Source organism: Triturus cristatus, chromosome 2_1 (genome assembly GCF_964204655.1).
Source record: "Triturus cristatus chromosome 2_1, aTriCri1.1, whole genome shotgun sequence".
Classification (NCBI taxonomy): domain Eukaryota; kingdom Metazoa; phylum Chordata; class Amphibia; order Caudata; family Salamandridae; genus Triturus; species Triturus cristatus.
The window spans coordinates 1,110,126,886-1,110,151,213 of record NC_140581.1 but is presented as its reverse complement, the minus strand read 5'-3'; positions in this window follow the sequence as shown (position 1 = coordinate 1,110,151,213).

Sequence of the window (24,328 nt, the reverse complement as noted above, 5' to 3'; positions counted from 1 at the left end):
GCTCTCCATTTTTGCCCTCACTCTCAGGGTGAAAAAAGAATCTCAACTCTGCAGCAGTCCCACCATTCACTGCCCTTGAGGTAACTTCTAAGAGACTCGTTAAAGTTCTTTAACAGTCTCATCATTTTAAAATGAAAGCATTTTCAATACTATATACAACGAAGCCATAGTTGTGGCTAATTTTATCTTATGCAACTAACAACCATTGGCAAAGCCAATAGTCCTGTCTTGTTGAATGTCTAATGTTACTTGTTGTATATGGATATCTGGATGCAATGACAGAAACAGCAAAATACCAGTCGGATGGCACACAATGCTAAACACAGATTATTAATTTAGGTGTTTTTAAGACTTAATTACATCGGCCACACCCTTTGAGAAACCCCTCGCTTAAAGCCCTGCCTAAAGGTCACACTGACCTAGCCTTTTCGAGTGCGGCGTGCAACGAGGATGGAGTATGGAAAAACATCTTTCCAGGCACCCCAGTTTATTTAGGCATCAAAGAGAAAACCTTTACTGTAAACACCATAGTTATCAGTGAAATACTCAACAATTTCCTATAACAAATCACAAGTGATAACATTTGTTAATAATTAAACAGCCTGATTTAGATTTTGGAGGACAGGTACTCTCCGTCACAGATGCGACAGATATCCGCACCGCATTATTACAAAGGCATATTATCCCAATGCACTCCTAATGAGGCAGATGGGATATCTGTCACCTTTGAGGCAGAGTATAAACTCTAAATCAGACACCAAGTCATTTATCCTTCTTTTCTTTCTCTTTCTGCTGTCATAGTCACAGGTGCAGGGTGGTTCCATGGTGCAGTTTAGATTTTAAGCAGTCAATGTAAATAGGGGATTTGATGATCAGAAAACATATTACATCCCCTTGTGGTGCGTAATCCCGCTGCTTTCTTAAGGCTATATTATTAATGTACGTTGATAATGTAGAATAAGATTGGCTTTGGTGCACATAAAAGTCACAACCAAATTGGTGAGATCCTATGACAAATTAATGCGGAAGGACACAGTGCTTCACTGCAAATGTGAAATGTGAAAAGTAGATGTTGCTTTCTGCTTACCTTGTTTAAAAGTAATATGCATACGTTAACACTTGTGTAATCAATCAATCAATCAATAGTACTTTATTCGGCTTTTGTAGAAAAAAATCCCATAAAAGTCAGGGTTACAACAATACAGGGTTCAGTCATCCTATAAATCAACAACCATCAATATCAGTTCATAATATTAAATCACATGCTGAAATACAGTATAAAATACAAATTAGATAGGTTAAACGGAAGCAGAGTGATCTTATGTTCGAGCCTACTCCACTCATGGAACTTAGTCACAGATAGATCTAAGCCTAACTGCGGCCTTTAAGAAGCTAAGAACATGCCATACAGTAAAACCTGAAAGCATAGCTAAAAAGATAAAAGCAGGAGCCAATTGTTTAAAATTAGCTTTTAAAAAAAATTGGAATAAGATAAGTCTTTCTCGGCACCTCATAATTACTACAGAACATTAAAAAATGAAGCATGTCCTGAGGAGACTTGCCATCACAACCACATGGCGGCAGGCTCTCGCCTTTACTACTGCCTCGTGGGTGAGCGAGGAGGAGATGGAATAAGTCAAGGCAAAGCCTTGTCAATAAAAAATGGTCATGTGAACTGGGTAGTCCTGGAAGATACGGTTCCGTAGATTGTGCGGTTTTCAAGATAATAATTTTACGTACGCTGGGCTTCATTAGCTCACGCTCTTCCCTGTCCACAACTCGATGTCTAAAGTAAGACTCCAAGGCCCAAAGTAGGTCCTTCCTTTTGACTGAATCTGGGTTGCTAAAAAGATCCACCCTAGAGTCCTGAAAACTTCCCGAATATATTTAAGTCACGGAATATGATGGTCATGGTCATGGGCCATGCAATCCCTCAGGATGTCTTTGTTGAAGGCGGTTCCCTTGTTCAGCTATACTTTGAGCCAATACGATAGGGGGTGAAAGACTGCAAATCTGACAGATAAGGCCTACCTAGTTCTTTGTGAATGATAAATGTGGAGGTTCACTGTGGAACACATAAGAGTTGTCTCCGAAACCTATTTTCGACTTTGCAGCACCTCATGAGAAATGTGGCCCCAGATTTCACTGCCATACATCACCTGTGCTAAATACTTGGCTTTATAGATCTGCAAGATTGCGCCTATTGTATTTTTGCCCAACCCGGAGGCAACATTGAAAATTGCAGCGTTGGCCCATAAAAATGTACAAATTCCCATTGCTCTTTACTTTTCAAAGGGCCCCATTCCAGTTTGGCATCCAGCATAACCCACAGGTAAGAGAAAGCACTAGTCTTTGGGACTAGGATGGACCCAACCTTAAAATTAAAAAATGTATTTGAACTCTGTCCCACCTGCATCCCGGATGACTTGGAGTTGTTGACCAACAGGCCCCCGTCTTCCATAAACTTCATGAAGGAATTAAGTAAAATTTGCAAACCCCTTGTGGTCCGTGCCATGAGGACAGCATCGTCCGCATACAGTAGTACCGGCAAGGCACACCGTCTCACCTGGGGAAAATCTACCTGTGTGTCAACAAATACCTTCCCTAAGTTATTAATATATAAGTTAAATAAAAAAGGGGCCAGTATACAACCCTGTCAGACCCCTCTCTGGATTGGGAACTGTCGGGTAACGTTACAATCATTCTTGTATCATGCCTCATGCAGCTTGCGTAAAAAAAGGACGCTGTCTTTATCCACCCCCATACAGAATAGGGTCTCCCATAGCTTGTTTCTGTTCATACGATCAAAGGCGGAGGACAGGTCTATAACCATGTGGAGCCATGTGGAGAGGTGTGGCTCACTGGTTAGAGGCGGCAGATCCGGCAGATCCGTAAGCAGAGAATCGGCCAGGGACCAGGGTTCAATTCCCGACGCGGCAGGGTCGTGGACCAGGGTCAAAACGGACTCGATAATTCTCGCCTCGGTACCTACTCTAACCAGGAACACACTCGGCAACTCTGGGCATTAGCTTGCCTCATCTCCACAACGGCCCCCCACATTCGCCGGGGATGCCTGGTTTCACCTCGGAGATACCCTGGAGGGACCATCTCACAGGGATAGCCAGGACGGGTTCCCCAGCGGTCTACAGCACCAGGATGCCTCAGGGCAGCAGTGCGCTTTACAAGACACATACATTTACATATTTACACACATAAAGGCCAGATATATGCTGCTGGGTCCGGCAATGTTATATTTGTTGACAATCATTTAAAAATTCAAACATTGATCAACTGTCGACCTCCCCGGGCGGAAACCATATTGAATATCTGATAAGATGTTGTTATCTTCTGCCCATGTGGACAGCCTATCAACAGGATGCATCCCACCACTTTAACAGATGAGTCCAGTAGGCATATTGGCCTGTAGCAAAGGATACAGTCCCTATTTCCTTTTTTAAAGACTTGGACAATGGTGGATGTGGCCCAGGTGCTAGACGGGTCCTCTCCTATTGCTTTGTTAATGATGGTAGTGAGGACTGGCACCCACAACTGTGAGTTGGATATATAAATGTCCAGAGGGATGACGTCTGGCCCTGGTGCCTTATTTCTAGTTAACCCTTCAGTACCCTTGCTGACTTCATCGGCTGGTATAACAAGGGCCGATTTCCCTTCACCACCGCTGATGGATAAACTGGCATCTGGTGGGCTTCTGAACATTTCCTCAAAGTGACCAACCCATTACTGTTCTGTAAAATGTGTGTCAAGAACTTGTACATTTTCTCCTGACACTTTGTATATCCCTCTGCACTCTTTTACGAAAGCAGGGTCCCTTGGGTTTGTACGATCACGCTACCCTGAAATTCCTAGCTGCACAGGAGGAATCACGGTCAGTACTATCTTGTGACTCAGTCCATCTGGTACGTAGGCGGTGCCTTGAGTAGATGTCCGATTGTATGCAAGATGGCCGAGAATGCCTCTAGGATAACCCCTGACTCTTCCTGCACGATTGTACAAATATCAATTTACCTCTTGCATCTGGCTAGAAGGGACTCATGGAAAGAGTCCGGAGTTATCAGTGCCCACCTTAGCCTTCTACCCTGATCTGTGGCCTTTAATGTCCCCCTGGCTACTGACATTCAGGATTTCCAAAATCGGGGCCATCTGGTTGGGGTGCACAGCGAGCTGTGATCACTAAAGATACTATCTTCAATGAAGAAGTCCAAAAGGAGTGGGTAGAAGGGGCTAGAAAATAAAAATCTATAAATGTTGCACTACCCCTCCCTGTGAAAGTAGGGTTGATCAGTTTCCTATCTTTGTCCAACCAGCTCATGGCTAGAGTTAAATCGAACTCGCCAACTAGGGCTTGCTTGGTATGTTCTACATGGTCATTCCGTGTCAGGTAAAATACTGGCTGTCGGATCCCAGCATAAGGGAAGTTTAAAGTCTCCTGCAATCATGAGGTAAACGTTATAAGGGGCCTTGATGGTTGAATTCCTTAAAAAAGAGCCCATCCTAGAGATGTTACAAGCATCTAAAGAAGCAGGAGCGGAATTATAGAAATTCATCAGCAACACGTTATCAGACCCCTGGGAAAAAGATAGCGCTTGCAAGCAAGGATTATTACTTGTGTAATCTATAAGTGAGCTCTTCGTCATAAAATTCATGCATAATATAGTAGGCAGGGGGATCACTGGAAAATATGTGTATACCCTAATGGGCTAATGGTTATGGAAGGAAAGCAAATTGGAGGTGTTATTGGATATTTATTTACCTATGTTAGATTCTGTTCTGAAAAGAGAGACATATAAAAAATGTATAATTTGAAGCAGACTGGTATGGCATAGCTAAAGTATAATAATCGGAGGCAAAGGTTGCTAACCAAACATTACTGGTATAAGTCATAGGTTACCTGGTATTTATGTTAGTCTTGAGCAGTGGCAGCTGATGTGTTCTGATGTGGCAGAGAAAACAAGAGCATGCACGAGAGGTGTGTTGCGCAGGATCACCCAGAATGATATAAAAGCAGAGGGGTGTATGTGAGCTGATCTTACCATTGGTAATAGGTGGAAAAGCCTTGGTTGGTATCAGTCAGCCGTCCCTAGAGGTGGAGCAAGAGAAGTTTTCACATGGAAGGACTCAAAAATAACCCCATGTGTACTGACCAGAACTAGAAGGAGAGGGCAGGAGACAGAACAGACACAAATCCTGTGTGCCTCATTTTCACCCTGTCCTTTCACCCATTTACACTTGCAGAAGAGGAATTACTTAGTAGGAATTGCTTAATCATTCAGTCCTGTAGCCATGTGGGATTTGGTACCAAGGTTGACCTACTGAAATGTATAAGAAGACTTAAACTCCATACACAATTTTAGGCAAACCTCCAACATTTACTAACAATAAAAGTGCCAATGGGATCCTCTCTATGCTCAGGAGATCTGGGAGACTTACATCTAATCCCTACCATATAACTAGAAACATCAACCAACAATACCATTCAAGAACTAGCAATAAAACGTGTATGCTCTGGAAAGTAAACTTAAACCAAAATCTATCATTACACCAACTGTCCACAGACAACTCAATCGACCTCTTATACTTTGCAGTTATCAAGGAATTGCTTACAAGTTCTGAGAAATACACAAAGAAAAATCATACCATCCAACGTTACCAGAAAGAAAAACAATAGGATAACTGAATCCCAATGATAATATCATCATCAAAGAAGCTCCTATTGGGTTAAAATTGCCATACTCCGTATTAACAAGTATATCATGGAAGCCACCATACAACTGGGAGACACCTCCTACTACATAAAATTGAACCAAAACCCCACTGCAAGAATACAAAGGAACTTAAAAATAAACTTGACTCCTGGTACCGGAAGGGTCTCCATACACTTGAAAACTTGAAAACATGAGATATTAACATCTGAAAAATCTACAGATCAGAGGACTGCTTTTCTGCTTGTTGTCCTGCTGCCTGCTGAACCCTGACTCTGCTGAAGGAGAGCTGAATTCTGCCTTCCCTCCAAGTGATCTCCAAGGGCTTGCTGGCTTGCCTCCTGTTTTCTGAAGCCTCAGGGATACAAAAGACTTCCTGCAATTCTGCTGGTGCTGCTGGACTCTGCCTTCCGTGAGCCTTGCTCTTGCCAGAGGCCTCCCCTCCAAGTTCCAGGCCTCAGAAGTGATTTCTGCAGCTGTTTTCTTCTAAACCAACGCATCGTCACCACTGCACCGATCGGAACGGACGCATTGCCCTTCAATGCCAACGCAGAGGGTGTTCGACCACAGTGGTTCTATGGCTTGCGTGGCCCGACGAAGACACTCTGCATGGCTTGACAACAACACATTGCCTTCACTTCAGTGAAGCTCGATGATGACACAGCATCCCAACTGTGTGGAAAAGATCGACGCATCATGCCTTCAGCCTCGCTGCATTGCTCTATCCAAGGTACTTTTTCAGTGCGACCTGCGTTGGTCTTGTAGCCAGCTTTCCCTCCATTGTGGTGGGCCTGAACTTCTGATCTACCCCGGTCCCTCGCGACCTCATATAACCTTTTAGTGCTATTGACTTCTAAGCACAGTTTTTACATATGTTCTTTAAAAATTCATATCTCGACTTCTACTGATTGGAGTTTTGTCATTTTGGTCCTATTTTACTCAGATAAATTTCCTCTATTTTTCAAAACCTGTCTTTTTGTGGTGTGTTCATTGTGTTACTGTGTGTGTTCCACAAATACCTTACACAGTGCTTCTTAAGTTAAGGTAGGCTGCTCTGTGCCAAGCTACCAGAGGGTGAGCACAGGTTAATTTAAAGTGTGTGTCTAGCCTAAACTGACTAGGATTGTGGTCCCTATTTAGACAGAATGCAAACCTCTGCCACTAGAAACCCAATTTCAAACACAGGGTGCATGGTATTTAAAAATTAGGACTTGTATTTAATGTTTTTCATGTCCTAGCAGTGATATTCCTTCAAAGTCGCTTTTCACTGTGGCAATGCTGACTCCTCCGTAGGTTAACACTGGCCTGCACTATTACCAATAATAAGTGCTCAATTCAGTTTCAGATCACTAGAAAAATAGTTCAAGGACTTAATTTAAAATACAACTTACTTGTCAAGTCAGATTTTCTATTACTCATTTGAAAATTATACACTTTCAGAAACATTTCTTTTTCTCGCATAATAACAGAAGGATTTCCAGCCAGTGTCCAGCTGTCCCCTGACCCTTGATGGCTCCCCTGTGGTGAGATGTGTATTACTCCCAGAAAAAGGACACATGACTGGGTGTGGGGTGGGGCATTTTTCCCTTGACATGATGGCCTGCCGGCGATGCCCAACCCTTTCCTGAGCTTCAAAGGATGGCTACCTAGTCACTGGCAGAGTACGCTCCCACTGAGGCCAGCCTTTTGTCTCTCATGTCAGGCTGGTACCAAATTCAGTGGGTAGAGGAACTGACAAGAACTGGATTAGGGGGTGGGCAAAGGCTTGCACTCCACCCATAGGCTGGCACTGGACAGTAAAGTGGATCTCACCGACCTCTATTAAGAACATTCCTGGACCTGTGAAAGTCAGAAGGACTGCCCAGCTGGGTCAAACCTGAAGGAAGACTGGGCCTTCTTACTTTGAACCCAAGACCCCAGAAGTGACTTCCAGGGTCTGTTGGGTGACTCCTGTTTAAGCTGCAGGGGCACACCAAGCTTCAGAAGACTCCGTCTCTGCAACTGCCCAGTTGATCAGTACCAACTGGACTTGTCCTAAATCCGGCTGTTGGCCTGTCTTAGAGTTAGTCCCAACTCCCAAGTGGTGCCCATCAATTCCTGGACCGTTGGCTTGTGTTAGAGTTTACTCCTCCGGTCCACGCTGCAAAAGCTGGGATTTAGCAACTTTCTGCCTGATGAGCAGAAGGAGACAGCGAGCACCATTGAAGCCACAGCCATTAAATTGTCGGTCAGACTCAGTTTTCTTGTTTTCCCTGCTGAAGGAGAGATGACTTCCAGAAGAGTTTCTAAGTCCAAATGTAGAGGGCTTCATCAGGATTGATGCCAAGTAGCAAACCATCGATGTTGAGGTTTTCCTGGGCACAGACATCTGCCTTCACGGTCTCTCAACTTTCCTGCCTTCATCAGCAACTGCACTGGGATCCTGCTCTTCAGCAACCTGTTCTCTTAAAGTCCAGCTTCAAATCCAGTTTGCAGCTTTCCCAGCACATTGAGGACCACTTTTTCTCCATATAAATCTGTACGTCCGAAAGTGAACTTTCCGCCAGGACACCCCTAGTCCCTGCTTCATATTTGCGCTCCATCGCAGTCAGTCTTAATTTTTTACTTCGACCCGGTCTAGCTAACTAGAAAACTGCAGTTGGCAGTTTGTGCTTCTTGGTGCTATCTTTAATTCACGTCTTAAAATTCATATTTCTAGTTCTACTGATTAGTGTTTGTCATTTTGCTGTCAAATTATTTAATTAAATGTATTCCATTTTTCAAAATTAATTTGGAATTTTCTTGTGTTGTGTTTTATTGCTGTTTGATTACGTACAAAAACTTTACACATTTTAGACATTGCATCTAAGTTAATCCCGTCTGCTTTTGAGCCAAGTTACCAGAGGGTTTAGCACAGGTTTATTTAGTGACTTTTGTGGTTCACCCTGGGAAGCATTGTGATCATATTTTGAGGTGGGTTCCTACCCACCTGAAATAATGCTCCAATTTCTTGACATGCTTTGCATATTCTGCAGAGTACAAACATATATGCATAAATACATACATACATACATACATAAAAACATACATATATATTTACCTGGGGCCATGGCCGAGCAAAATGGCCGACTAGTGGCATTCACCTGAAGCTCCAAGGCTCGGGGCACAATCCTGCAAGAGTCCTCCTCTCTGCATATGCACAAAAAATAAGCAAATAGAAAAAGCCCTGAAGAGCCAAAGTCCGTCTCTTTCCTTGCCATGTAGTGGGGACTGTGACTGGCAGCGGATCTGGGTCCAGGCTTCAAGGGAAGAGTAGCTGAAAATGAGAGGGTCTAAAAGTCAGACTGGGGTTGCCAGGACGTGGTGCCGGTCCGGCGAACCGTAACGCAGCTTGGAGGTGGCGTCCATGCTGTGGTGGGCTCCTGTCCAGAAGCAGCTGTGAGACATACCGGGAAACATGGGACGAGATGATACAGGCAATTTTAGATCCGCCAGAGACCAGACCCCCTTGAACTGCACTAAGACACTTAAGGGACCTTGAGTAATAGCATGAACAATACCTGACTTAAACTCACAAATACAGGTGGGGAGCAAGTGTGGAGCAGGGGGGCAGGGGATGGGCCAAGGTGCGGTATGGGGGATCAAGTATAGCGCGACTACTATAGTGTGATGGCTGGAGGAGAAGGGCTTGGAGGGGCAGCGTAACCCAGGAGCAAAAATTGTGTGAACATACAAAGAATAGGTCTGATCAAGTTGTTGAGGTTTCTGGTTATGTAATAATGACAACATATAGGAGGATAAACTCACTATGGGAAACAACACTATGCAGGGTGGGCTTGGCATCAATGTCCCTACAATGTGTAAGTGACTGGGTCAGTTCTATGGATTCTGTGATTTGATATAGGTTGATTTATGGCTCATGTTTCAGAAAAACAATAAAAACATTAAAAGAAATACATATATGTATATACCTTGGCTCCCAAAATTGAACATATACTAATCAAAGATCACACTTGCATTTCAGTAAAATACAGATTTAAAAATATGATTGAACAACAGAACATGCGGTGAATAAACAATCATCTTACACACAACCCATTGTCTTCTAATCTTATTGTAAAGTCACTCTGGAGAACAACTCCAGTATGTGTTTGTCACCATAAATTCCCTGGGATGCCTTAAAAGCCACCATTAAGGGAGTAGTGATCAGTGTTATGAGTAAAAAACATAGAAGACAAGTCAAGTTTAGATCAACTGAGAAATAAAATGCAAACTGGACACTAAATTAAGGAAAATGGAATGGTAGGCCTTCATGAACTCAATACCTTACAATATGAATGCAACAAGACTTTAAGATCTGAGTCTCATCTAAATGTAACAAACAATAAAGCACTCAAATTTGGCACACATAATAAAGCAGGTAAGTTGCATGCTACCAATTAGGGATGCCCCTGGTAACATTCAAAAACTTTGTAGTGTATTTGAAAAATTATGTTCAAGCCTCCGTTCCTGCAATAATCCCTCCCATATCATATGACTCTTGTCCGGAATATCTTAAAGACTTTCCAATTTCTACTCTACCTCTAGACAAGCCAAGACAGAATATTTTAATAGACCATCAGAAAGATTGTAATTACTTAAAGCCATCCATTCTTTGAAGAATGAAAAAGCTCCAGGCCTGGACTTCTTTCCTGCCTCCTTTTAGCAATCTTGGAGAGTAGTAATTATTAACCTCCTTAATTCACTCTTTAAACTCTACAGAAGCTCAGGGACTGCTTTACAGCTGGCCATGGAAGGAAACATTTTAGTGAATACAAAGGAAGTGAAAGATTCCTTAGAACATAAGAAAAACAGACTTATCTCTCTCATCAATGTAGACTGTAAAATCCATGTCCAAACCATAGTAAATAGGCTGGAACCAGTCTTCGATATACCAATTTGGCCAGACCTGATGGGGTTTATGAAGGGAAAGGTTGCCTCAATTAATGTAAGGCTGTTTAATCATGTTATGGAGAAAGCCAAACTGTTGAAGATTGTCATTGCACTAGTTGTGGATAAAGCATTTTATAGTACCTGGGTTTTTCCGAGTGCGGTACTTGATATATTCTTATTGGGGGAGGATTTCAACCAGGCAATACTGAAATTCTTCTGCTAGAATTAGCATCAATAAGCACTCTCGAACACCTTTCGGCTGCAGAAAGGGGCATGCTAGGGGCATCCATTATCCCCATTATATTCTTGCTAATGATAGAACCTTTTCTAATTTGTGTTAGAGAAAATTGCAACATAGCTGGTATCCCCTTCAAAGAGGGGTCCTACAGAAGGGCTGTTATGGTAAGGTATTGGGATACAATCTAAACAAAGATAATACAGATGTCCTACCCATAATAATCTATGGCCTTCCTCTCTAGAAGCCAATGCAGGCTTGAAAAGAAAAGATATCTGAGATAAAATATCTGGCATCTGATATGAGTCTAACGTTAATGATTCCTTAAAACACAACCATTCAGTCGGAAGCTTTCCAAACTGCATCAAAATCGGGCCCTAAGTCTGATATCCACCATCACCATGAGATACAGTAAGACAGAAAATTATTTACCAATATTTTATTGTACAAGTTCAGCCTTATGCATGTCAGATAACAAACTCTAAAACAAAATTAAATATTGCACATTAGCCTCACATTGGCATTGCCAGCAGGTAAAGGTACAAGCAAAAACACTATTGTGGGAGGTCTGGGCTGTAAAAGGTATTATGAGGATTGAAGATCTGGGATTCAAAGATTCACAGGCCCCTGTTTCATTTAATCAGACTAAACATAACCTATATAACATAGATTCTTATATTTTTCTGAAACTCAAGGTTGTACTTTCTAAGAATCAAACACCACACCAACCAAACGTACCGATTTTAACAGGGAAACATTTCCAAGGAGGTCACTGTGTAGGTTAACAACATTTTAACCCATGAGATGGCGAAAAATACTTCTAATCTGCAGGAATAATTGGAGCATCTTTTTGACCAGAACTCCACAACAAACAACCATGCCATCGCTGAATCTAAAAGGCTCCCACACTTCCATTGTATAGATTTTATTCTGCCCACACGCAATCCTGGCCCCATAGTAGCTCCACAAACCAGATTTCATACAAAGATAACTGTTTGAGTTGCCAATCCTAAAAAAGTCAACCTTAAACACAAGCTATTGCGTTGCCTTTATATTAAATCTTTCTGGAATTCGGTGAAAGACTATGGGCCTGATTCCCAAAGGTAAACTTACACTTTTGTGTAAGTTTAAGATTGTATGCTCACAAATGAATTTACGAGTAGCATCTCTACGAGTGTAGAGCTTTCGCACATAAAAAGACCTATCTTTTTTCGGTGCGGAGACTCTGCCCTCGTAAAGATACTACTCGTAAATCCCTTTGTGAATAACATACAATCATAAACTTACACCAAAGTGTAAGTTTACCTTTGTGAATCAGGCGCTATGTTACAAAGATGCTGAACATTGATATGTCCCTTGACTTTCTTTCAATCATGCCTGTCTTCGCTTTCTGTCCTCATCACTTTGTGAGAATGATTTCTCCCTCTTAAGATTCCATCATAACTATGGAGTTAAATCCATTCTCACAGAATAGAAGATCCTTAAGCAACTAGTAGTACACACATGGCGGGCTTAGATCCAACCGACCAGAAGAACAGATAACTCCCTAAATACATATATCAACTGGAAATTTACAGGAAATAGTTTATGGAATAAATTAGACTCTATCCCGCCATTCACATAACCCCCAGGAGCTTATGAAGACAGAGCATATTCCTCTTCTAACCAAACACAGCATCAGAGGACTCCGACCATGTTGAGCGACTATAGCACTCAAAGTAAACTGAGGCCTCCCTGTAGCACAGACAAGCAGGTATGTTTCACACACATAATAAGACATAATTACTGTTTGGCATTAAGCGGAAGTAGCTTATTTCATTACATCAGGCATAAACCTCTAAAGTAGCGGGTGAAACTCTTGACATTTTTAACTTGCTCTCAAAACCTTTGGCACAGAGTTTGAAATGTGAGGAATAAGACATGATAGACATTAGGATCGTATGAAAGTGATAACACATCTTGCAGACTTTGACATTAGGACAACATTGCAAGTCTTAACATCTTGATCAGCTTGGTGTAACTTCCTATTTCTAACATTGCTGTCAAAATATATTCATCATGGGTATTATATTATTTCTTTACAATGTGGTATATCAGGAATTTACAAGACTGATGTCAAATATCAAGGGAGAGCAACCAATGATAAAGGCACATCACAAGCCTCCCAGCACATGAAGACACCATGATGTGAGCGACTCTAGTAGAGCTAGAAGGCAAAGGTTACCAGTAGGCTCCCCCTCCGCCTCAAGCCAGGCTGTAACCCACATCAAAGTGAGTTCAGACCATTTTCAGTTCAACAGCAGGTGCCATAAGCTTGCCCATAATTTTGTTTTTACCACATTTTTGGTGAAATTAAAATCTTCTGCTATGAAGAATGGTAGGGATAGGGGGTCAGGAAATTGCTGCTCTGTGTAGGCGCAGACAGGAAAGAGACAAAGAGTGCTCAGTGAGAGTCATCTGGGCCTACAAACCTTCTGTCCCTTCTTGCCGACACCACCCCACTGGTTGTGCACAGGTGGTCCTGGCCACTCCTCCTTCCTTCTGGAGAGTCTCTTTATCTCAGACAATCTACAGTCAACCCAAGCTGAAGGAGAAAGTAGCTCCTGGGGGAGGGGGAACACGGTCCTGCAGAGGGAAGCCTCTCAGCCAATATCCTCCTTGGTGCAATGAAAACTATGGGCAAGTGTGTTCAAATTCCCTGTGCGACTAAGGCCCTCACCTTGCTAATCATTGGTATGGGCTGCATTATTCATCTCTTGCTACCAGGACTACTCTCTTTTCTTCGCTTAACTTTAATCCCCTCTGTCCTTTTTTTTGATTGAGCATCTTATGTCTAAGATCTCTACATATTAGCTGTTTGAGTGCAAAACATTGTACACCAGATTTAATCGTACCAGTGCACTTCTGTTTTCATTGTTATACATGAGTTCTGCTTCTTCATGCATGTTTATTATCTTGATTCTTAAAGCACAATAAAAACTCTTGAAATTAAAAAAGGAAATCCTCCCAGTGCCTCTCCCCTGCTCCTCCATAAAAAAAGCATCTTCTCGGGGTGCTCTCTGGCTGATTTTAGATTTCTTTATCTGACAAAATCTCAGGGACCTCTCTAATGGACAGTGAGACTTCAAGAACACCTTCCAATAGAAAGCTTGCCTCATTTTTCTCATAGCCCACCAATGCATCCCCCAAATAAATCCTTCACTCAAATGGGAGTAGGCAGTATCCCCTCTCTTTCTTACCACCATGCACCTCCTCCCTGCTATGGTCCATCACATACCCACTGCCCCACCTAGTTTCTACTCCATTTTTGTTCTTTTGTGCACGTCTCCTTGCCACGATCTGCTCCCCATATTCCTCCCAACTTTCTACCAGTTCTTCATTCGGCCCGCATCCCGCTCTATATCCTTCTCTGGGCTTCGTTTTTTCCTCAATTAAATCCTAAAATCTGCTCCTTGCTGTACATCTGACTCACTCCTTGTTTCTCTCCCTCACTCTTCTCCTGTTTCTTCCTTGGTTCTTCCCTTAATCCTCTGACACACTCCTTGATTCCTCAACGCCCGCTCTGCTCCTCACCTGCTCATGTTACCTGTTTCCCATCCTTCTGCCGTCCTGCCTCCTTGTCCTTCCTTCTTCCCTACCTCGGTGTACTGATATGGTCCTTGTCTTCATCCACTCTCCTCCCTGCCTTTTGAACAGGTACACTGATCCATGCTTTCTCCTGCCTCTTGCTGTGTTCCTCTCTTGTTTCCTTGATCTGCTACTCGAGCTAATCCCTTGCTAATCCCCTTCCTCTTCATTCAGTATGATACCAGAATAATGAGTTTTAAATACTGACATGCAAAAATATCATGCCCAAAATATCGACAACCAGGATATTGTGATGGTACATATAGGTATATTTAAAAAGGTAAGAATAGTTTTACTATACCTAACTCCACAACCTTGGGAATATCTACAGTTGCCTAGTACATCCTCCCTTTGGGCCTCTCCACTACACCACCTTTAAACCCTTCTGAGCTAGAGAGACTCATGCCTCTGAGAAGGATGGGGGACATTTTGCTCAACTGGTTTTTACCAACTCAGGGGCTCATTTATGAGTCTTTGCAAAACTTTTGCACCACAAGTGTGTCACTTTTTGTAACACACCGGCGGCATAAAAAATATATCATGTTGCGCCCTATTTACGCATCTAGGCAGATGGATCAGTTTGTAAACCCCTGCGCTACATTATACCTGCGTCAGGTATAATGCACCCAAGGTGGGCGTTCCCCTGCATGCAAGCCTTGTAGAATTGGTGCAGTGAAATCTATCAGATTTCACTGCGCCACTTCTAGGACGCTACTGCGTCCTTATCTTACGACTGCCTCACAGCAGGCGTAAGACTGACGCAGGCCCTTTCACATGGGCCTGCCCCATGTGCAAGGACACTTTGCTGGAGTTGCGTCTGTTTTCAGAATCACCCCAGCAATGCGCCAGTTTTTTGCCAAAAACTAACGTATCTGTCATTCCTTGTGACATGATGTGTCATACAGTAAATATAATGCACCCATCTTGTCGCAAGTAGGGTGCACTGAAAAGTGACGCATCACTGTTTTCAAACAGCGATGCGTCACTTCTCATAATTAAGGCCCTCAGAAATTTGTATGTGCAACGAGAGATTACGACTTTAATTTAAGAGCAATGGAAGTAAAATATGTGGCATTCCGACTTCACTGTATCTCCGAATAGAAGTTTCCGAAAGTAAAACGCAAGGATTGTTTTCCAAAACTGTTCTCTAAATGTGTAAACAACACTCCATCATCAACGGGGGCGGCCATGTTTAAAGAGGCGCCCCACTGTTCGCCCGCTCATGGCTGAAGGGAATGACAAAATGTGCATCTGACATTGCCATGCAAAGATAACTTCGCTCATTTTCACCACGGGGCTGCTTAATGCTGGATAAACCAGAGTCAAAACACATTTATCTTCATGTAAGCCCCGGAGTGCAATAATTTGGTAGGATGCACAGGAATGCCTTTCAGTGCGCATCCTACATCCTTTCACTTCATCAACTTTATGTCTTGGATTCGAAAGAGGATGACTCATGCTGTAAAGTGAACACATATTTTACAAGTGCAAGTGGAGGAAAGCTGACTTTAATCCAATTAATTGTTTAACATCTGCAATACAAAACGCCCTAGACCGTAAGCCATTCAGCAAGGTTAATGTGAAGGTCAGAACAGAACAGCAGGAGAGCGAGAAATGTCCCCACCCACAGGTGCCTCTGTTTTTAAAGGCCTAGGGAAGGCCTTTAATTGTCAGTTCTCCAACACCTTACTCCATTTTTCAGTGGGTGTCTCTGTAACAAAGCAGTGTGAATTGAATATCACTTTTGTGTTCCAAGGACTTACTGTGGGAGTCCATAGCATGAGTTCTTGGAATGTGTGGGAGCCTCGAAGAGGGCAAGTATTGTTTACCACCGTCCCTAACATAGTTTATATTGTTTTGAAGTTAACCAGTTAATGACAAACTAAAAGAAGTGTCCCGTTACAAAATCACAAATCTGGCAATAATGCAAAAAAATTGATTTTGCAGTGGCTGTTATATTTCAGTGAACAATGTAATTATACAAGCGTGGTGAGAAGCACATTCTGCGCCACTGGGTTGCACTGTTTGTACCCCAGTGCTTAATTTGAGCCTGTGGTTTCCAGAGCTCAGCACCAGCACTTAATTGTCAACACTTGTGAAAGTCTGCCACATGGTGGTGCTGTCTGTCTACTTTAGAAATGAGCACAACAACTGTTGTTTATTAATTCAGTATCCATTAAAAATGACTATCACCTGCAATACCAACCATTCTTATAGGTTAAGCGGCCTGTAATAGTCTGAATTGTCACACTTGTAAGTGTGTGATGGTTAGTAATTGTGTTTTTCCTGTAAGTAGCAGAACTGGCAGGGACAATTTGTGGTGCAAGCATCAGTGGCCTCCTGGCGAGGGCCCTGGCGCTAATTGTTTTACAAATTAAGCACTGGTACATACCCAATCAGACGATTCAGGGTCAGACTGGCCTATAGGGCAATCTGGCAGTGACGGACGGGCTGATCTGACAGGTCAGTGTATGGACCAGTTTTAGGCTGTTTGTCGGCCTGTTTTATGTACGGTCCGCTAGGTCAGTCTTTACCCTATTTCCCTGATATTGCCACAAACACTGCCTGCAGCAAGCTCAAATCCATGCAGTCTTTCATATCTTTCAAAACAAATACACTGCATGTCTTTTTACAAGTTCAAAACTACCCTAATATGCAAACATTGGCCAATTTTTAAAATATCTAATTTACTAATGGGGGCCACTTCTATTTTGGTGCCCAAGTTGATTTGCTGTTCCTGTCGGACTCTGAAACCATGGACTCACACAAAAGCATAAGATAAGCTAGGAGGAAACCCAAAGGAGGCCATCTCATGGACTAGAGTGGGATCAAGAATGCTGACATTGGTCTCCCCCAGGGACATATTGGGGCCCCAAAGATCTCGTCATCACCCAATTTCCCAGATTTGAACTATCCTTATAATGGGCAAAAAGTGTTGTCTAGTGACTGAGATATGGCATTTTCACAGATTATAACATGTTTGCAATAAATAATTGAACAGGTTTTATGACTGGAGCCCCCATATCCAAAGCTTGCTAAAGGACCTGAGAGAGAATTTAGAATTATGACATTCAGCTATCAGTGAAGGCCTACTAAACTCTACAAATATGTAAAACCTTTCATTGATGCTACATATAAACCTCAGGAGCACAGAAAGCAATGCTTCGATGGACAGCATCTATCTGCAATTCCACGTCTCCTCCCAATACAATCAAGGACTTGGGATAAAATGGATGCCTTTGTGAGCAAATGGAAGGTTTGTTTGCATCTCATGTTCTTTCTTTTTGTATAGAATCCTGCAATGCACGTTGGAAGCGATCGTTGTATATTAATAAAATACCTCAAGAGTGATGTGCAGCAGATAGAAATATTTATTAGATATACATTTGGAAATGCAGAGCCCAATTCTGAAAGGTCTTTGCGATCACATACCTGTGCCATGCATTTTGTGCTGTACGGGTAAACAACTTTGACGCACGACGCGGGTTGGACAATCTAATTACTTTTACATAGCAGTGGTCAGCCCATGACAGCAACTTCCGCTGAGCTTAATTTGCACCGGTGGTTGCCGGTGGGGCCTACTGGCGCCTATTGTTGGGTACTAGCACTTATTTTTCCCCATCAGACTTTCATTCAGAACGAGAGAAAGCAAAACACAAAAGGGAAAAAGGTGGAGTCATAAAAAGGCAGAAAAACTGTGAGAAAGTGCGAAAGCAGGTATAAAAAACAATCTGCAACATTGAGATAAAGAGGGGGGTGTCTGGTACTGGATTAAAGAGGCTCCAGGTGGAATCAAGATCACGCAGCCTTGGAATTCAGCACGGCACTTATTAATATGCAAATTGGGCACTGAAGTTCAAAATCACGGTATCATGGGCCTGTTACCTTCCTGCTAAAGTACCGTGAGAACCGTGAAAACAGGTGCAACACACAGTTGGCTGATTCACAAAGGTAAACTTACATTTTTCGGTACGTTTACGATTTTCGGAATTCACAAAGGCTTTTTACGGGTAGTATCTTTAGGACTGCCTATATATTTATGTGCAGAGTTTCCGCCATGAGTGTGCAGTCATAAGGATGCTACTAGTAACATTCGCTTGTGATTTCCCCCAATAAATCGTAAATTTGCACAAAAGTGTAAGTTTACCTTTGTGAATCAGGCCCACATGTGATAGTTCACTGCTGGAGAAGTTGTTTCCATGAGCACTGTTAGGGATCTGAGCAATATAGTCACCTTGATGCAGTTATCATTACGGTAAATACATTGTCCAACCCTTCCCAATGCTCTTAAAAGAGACTCCATTGGACTTTGATCCCTGTTGTCATTTTAATTCTGCTTCAAATAAAGGCACAATTAGACTGTTCTGAAATCTGACTGAACATTTTCAGACCGTGCCCCCTTTCAAGCAAAAAAAAAGTGCAAGACTAGTGAATTAGATGCACAGGTATCTGCGGTGCAAGTTATGCAGGTTTATGAGCCGTTTAATATTCAGGCGTTTGCGTTTACAGCTTCCACAATTTTATGAACCTACAAATGGAAAATAAACTTTTAAACTGAAAAAGACTTCTGAAAAGCAGACCTGTAATTTTTGTGTTGTGCTAATCCCCTTTTCCATCCAGTAACTCGTATGTTTTCAGTTTCCCTTTCGCATTTGGCATTGGAATTATATAACCGCGGTCACCGGAATTGTGCGGTAATACAGGAACAAACAATCCAGCAAAACTCTACAAACTAAATTATTGTGACATGGAAATATAAATTGTGGGGCGTAATGCGACACATTCTGATACAGTATTATTTCCCTCATTTCTACGGTTAATACTGTCTGGGCAAAAGTTTCACCCCCATGAGGTGCATTTTTTAAGAAACTTTCTGTCCATTTGAGAAATATATATATTTTTTAAATCTACCAATTATGAAGCAGATGGCGGATTATGTGGTACATCCATGTTTATGCAGAAGTACCTAGTCAGCAGAAGTGCATAATTTCACTGTCCTTCTTATTACAAAGTCAAAACCCTAGATCTGCCCAAGAAAATCTTTGGAGATTAAACGAAAAGAGTACATGTGCCTGCAGCCAACACTCTAATGTCTTTAGAACCGACAGTCAAGAGGTAAAGGAGTCGAAAGCCACCACAAACATAACACAGAAGGCTTTAGTTTTTGTGATGTCATCTGAAAGGGTCTGGATGTTGAAATAAAGCTTTAATGTGATGGTTTATATGGCATCATAGTTTGATCTCTTGAGGATACTGTTTTCCCTTTGTTCCTGTTGTTGCAGCAACTCACCAGAGCACATCAAACCAATAAGGAAAGCACTAAACAATGAAAGAAAGACCCCTACAGCGAAGTGTACAAGCAGGTGTATCTTATAAGTGCTTTTCAACAATTATAATAATACAGCACATTTGCTTTTGTTTTCAAGACACACGAGTACATTTTGGGGAGTTCTGGAGTAAATGCTTCTTTTATTCGGGTGAGAGACTATATATATGTATTTCCCCATTTAAACCCAGCCCTTCTACTTTGGATCACCTAAAGGTTTAGAATCCAGTTAAAAAATATGTTCTTTAATTTTCTTGTTGTACGATTCTATAATATTGTGACCTAAATGTCGTCTGACAATAAGATGTTGTCATGAGTAGCATTAACAAAAATACACAAAGTGCAGTGCTATTTTTGTGAATGGTATTAGGCACTGATGTTTATGTCAGACGATATTTTTGTTATCGACACTCTGGCATACAACGTTTTCTGTAGGAACATCGTTAAATGTTTTTTTTTTGCCCATAAAAATGACAAACTCTCATAAAAATGAGTCCATATATCAAACACTTCAGTATGATGGATTGCTTTGTGCTGAAAATAAGAATTCCAGATGTGAAGCTTCTGGGGCGGTCTTAAACGGGTTAAGGTCTAGCCTATATCCATTTGTCTCCCTGAGTCCTTCCATTAACATCCTTTGCCCAGGATGTGATTCATATGAACTCCATTTGCTGCTCTACCTCGTGTTTGCTTTCAGAATTAACTAATGAGGTGGACGAAGCCCACCTGGGACCTTACCTACCTAACTATCAGGATCCATTTTGTCATGGTGACATTTGCTACTGAAGGCATGGAAGTATATAGTGGAATGCCTCCTTTCAACATGTAGCCATTTTGGACAGCGCCCACAGACAATAGGGTTCCTAGTGAGAATATTACAAGATTTAGACATTGGTAATATTAACAAACATAGGGGCATATGTACAAAGAAATGTCGGAGCGCGGAGCTGTGCCAAATTTGGCAGAACAGTGCTCCGGCATTTCCAAAGCGCAGGGATGCGCCATCTTTATAACAATACGGCGCACCCCTGTGGTTTCCATAGCACTGGTGCTAAAATTATCTACCTAGCACCAACGCAGGAACCCATGCACCATAGTGCAAGGGTTCCTGCGTTCCTGGGAACAATTGTTTATGTGCAGAAAGGTGTTCCACCCTGCACATAAGCAATCAATAATGGTGATTTGTTACTTCTACGTGTGCTGCAGCACACATAGAAGTAGTGAATTGTTATTATTTAATGATTGTTTATGTGCAGGAGGGACACCTTCCTGCAGTGGCAAAACAAAAGTTAAGGGGGACCCAATGCAAAGTACACAAGGGCATATCAGCAAAAGACGGCGATAAATATCGCAAAGCGCGCTTAGTGCTTTTATATTTATCGGCATCTATCGCTAGAAATTATCGCCCGGTTAGCACGTTATTAACAACGCGTTACTCCAGGGCGATAATATTCCAGCGATATCCAGAGAAATGGGCCAACATCGCTGGAACACCAGCGATGTTGCACTCAAAACAGCGATAGCCTTGGTGATACGACGCTGTGGTCGTATCACCATAATCCACCTCCCGTGTTAGGTACGCCTTAGTCAGGAATTTAACAGACGTTAAATTCCTGCGTTAAGGCATAGTTAACGCAATGATTATTATCGCTAAGGCTCTTTAATGATATAGGAAAGCTGCCTTAGCGATAATTTCCCATGTAGGTTTCCCAGCCTACTTTGCATCTCATTAGCGATGTTTATCGCTGAGATGCCAGGCGTTGGGAATTCGGCAGCTAACATGCGCTAATGCATGTCAGCGCCGCCTTGTTGATAGGGCGTTAAAATTATCGCCGCTTTAGCGGCAAAAGTTCCGCTAAAGCGGGGATAATGCCCTTGATGATATGCCCCTTAGAGTGGCCCTCCTCCGGAGTTATTTAGGTGCTCTCAGGCCAGTTTACTGTGCTGAGGGGCCCCTTCTGGAGCTTGGGACCCCCGCACCGTGAGGGCTGAGGGGGCCTACGTTACGCCACTGCCTTCCTTCACATAAAAAATCATTAATGGCATTTAGCGCGTTCTATGTGTGACGCAGAACGCAGCACACATAGAAAAAGCAAAAACAAGGAAAAATAAAAGCATTTCTCCTCATTGCGCCACTCTAACGTCTGCTATTGCATTGCACTCGTTTTTGGCGCTGCCTCAGATTTACACCTCCTTGTAAATCTGTGGCAGTCCAAAATCAATGGGTGTTGCAGTGGAACGCCCACAGCAATACTCATTACATGCCCCTTTCACCAGATACCTGCGTGAAAGGGTAGCATATTGACAAAGTGGCTTTACGCCACTTTGTAAATATGATGCAGGGCATACCGCCACTGGACCATCAAAGAAAGTGACGTTTCGGTGGTGTTAGGGGTTTGTACAAATACCCCATAATTTTAGACCTGAAACTTTATAACTTACTTTCTGAAACGTGAAGTGAATTTCTGCCTATGCATGAATGGGTTGTGTGAAGATGCACATGGGGGACATGCTGTACTTGAAATGGATACATAGAGATAAAAGTGCAGGTAGTCCATGCCCCAGAGTACTTATTTGCTGCTGAGAAGTGCTGGTACCCTTCCATTAAAAACAATGGAGCAGTGCTGAGAAGCGCTGGCACTGTCCCTTCCAAATTAAAGAATTGCGGGTACTGAGTAACCCCACACGTCAAATGTTCGTAGTGGCCCATATTGATTGGCCAAGACAAATTTCAATGCATGGTTGTCCTATCTTCAACGCAACACATCTCCACTTGGGTGTGGCTGGGGCCTCAACAGTCTGTTAGATATTGTCCTCAGATAGGCAATAAAGAATGCAGTGTTTATCTGCTATTCTTTGTCCCATTCTCATACAAGGTGTGCTAGCATCACATAGTTCAAAATCCTGATATTTCTATTACCTCTCTCATTGTTCCTGGTTAAATTAAGTGTGATAGAGTGCAGTGTGTTCATGCGTAGCATAGAGCCTCCAGGGTTTGAGCACTTAAAACACGCATGCAGTTGCATTAATTGTGTAATTGTACTTAGAAACATATCATCTAATAAATAGAATAAAAAATCTTTGTAAACAAACTGAGTGTAAGATTTTAGATAGAAAAATATTTTTTCAGTTCCAACTGGCAAACTATGAGATGTTTAAATTCCATGTCCAATTTTTCTTCAAGAGCTGCATCGTCCACCTTTTGTATGTGGGGTAAAGAAAGGGTATATCCATTCACACCTCTGCTCAACACATTGAAAAAAATCTGTCACATTCGATTGCCAGAATGGCAAAAAAAGTGCAGAAATGTCACTGGTCAAACATGCAAATATGCTGTGTTTGTGTGACGCTGAACACAATTTACCGTTGCGCTATCGCACAAATGTGAGTGACAAGTATCTATTTGAATTTATCCCTTGAGGCTGAGCCTTGAGATCTAATCTCCTTGCACATATGGCCGCATGATTCCGGAGAGCCAGTCTTATGTACAATCTTACCAGTCGAAAGTCTAAAGAAAATCTAAGAATTGAGAACCTCTCTCAGACATTATCAAGTTCTGTCACCAACTTAGGGAAGAATATTCCCATTACCAATGGCACTCTTCCAATTATTTCACTGACTTTGAACTATTCACTTCCATCATCCCCATTTAAAAAAGCTATTGTGGCTTCCTATGTTTGCATAGTCCCGCTACTATAAGAATAGGATTTATCAAAGACTTCCTGAATTTCCTTTACCATTGGTACAGTATGAGGAAACGGCCGTGTCATCTTACTGCAGAAAATCACACAAGCAAGACAGTGAGGAGTCTTTGTCCTGTGCACTCCTCCTTGTACCACCAGGTTATCAGATTGTACAGAATCATTTTATATAAGTCAACTGCCTCTTGAGTCTAACTATAGGTATTGTTTAATTGTTTTCACAGTATTGCTTCATAATAAGCTCTGTTAATCCAGCCACACAAGACATCTTGCAAAGCCAGTTGGAGAAGGAGGGTGAAAAATTGTCATGAGAAGCATTCTCATTCTTCTTCATTAGGATGAACCATGCTTCCTACATTTGTCAGTAGATATCAGTTCTCCCTTTTGGACAACCAGCTTGAAACCCAACAGACCAACAGATTTTGGCCAAGGCTTGACCAAGTTCTTTTTAATATCTATGAACTCTCAATGGTGCTGCTGTACAGACAGAATTGGACCTTGTGAGATTATTTTCTGTGACCTTCAATAAATAACAACTTATTTACAATTGCATCTCAGTGTACCTAAAGGTTGGCAGGAAGAGAGTACATTTGTTCTCTGCCCCTTTTGGAGCTTTTCTTTTGTTGTTAGCCTAGAATAAAACAGTATTTAAAATTCATGAACTGGGTAACCCATCTGCAGTTCTAACTTCGGGAACCATGGATGGTTCCTTTCAGGTCAACCCTGTTTGCTCCAGTGGAAAAGCAAAGAAATCCAGAATACCCACATTCTTTGCACTCTGTCCTACAGGTTCTAGATAATTTCAGCT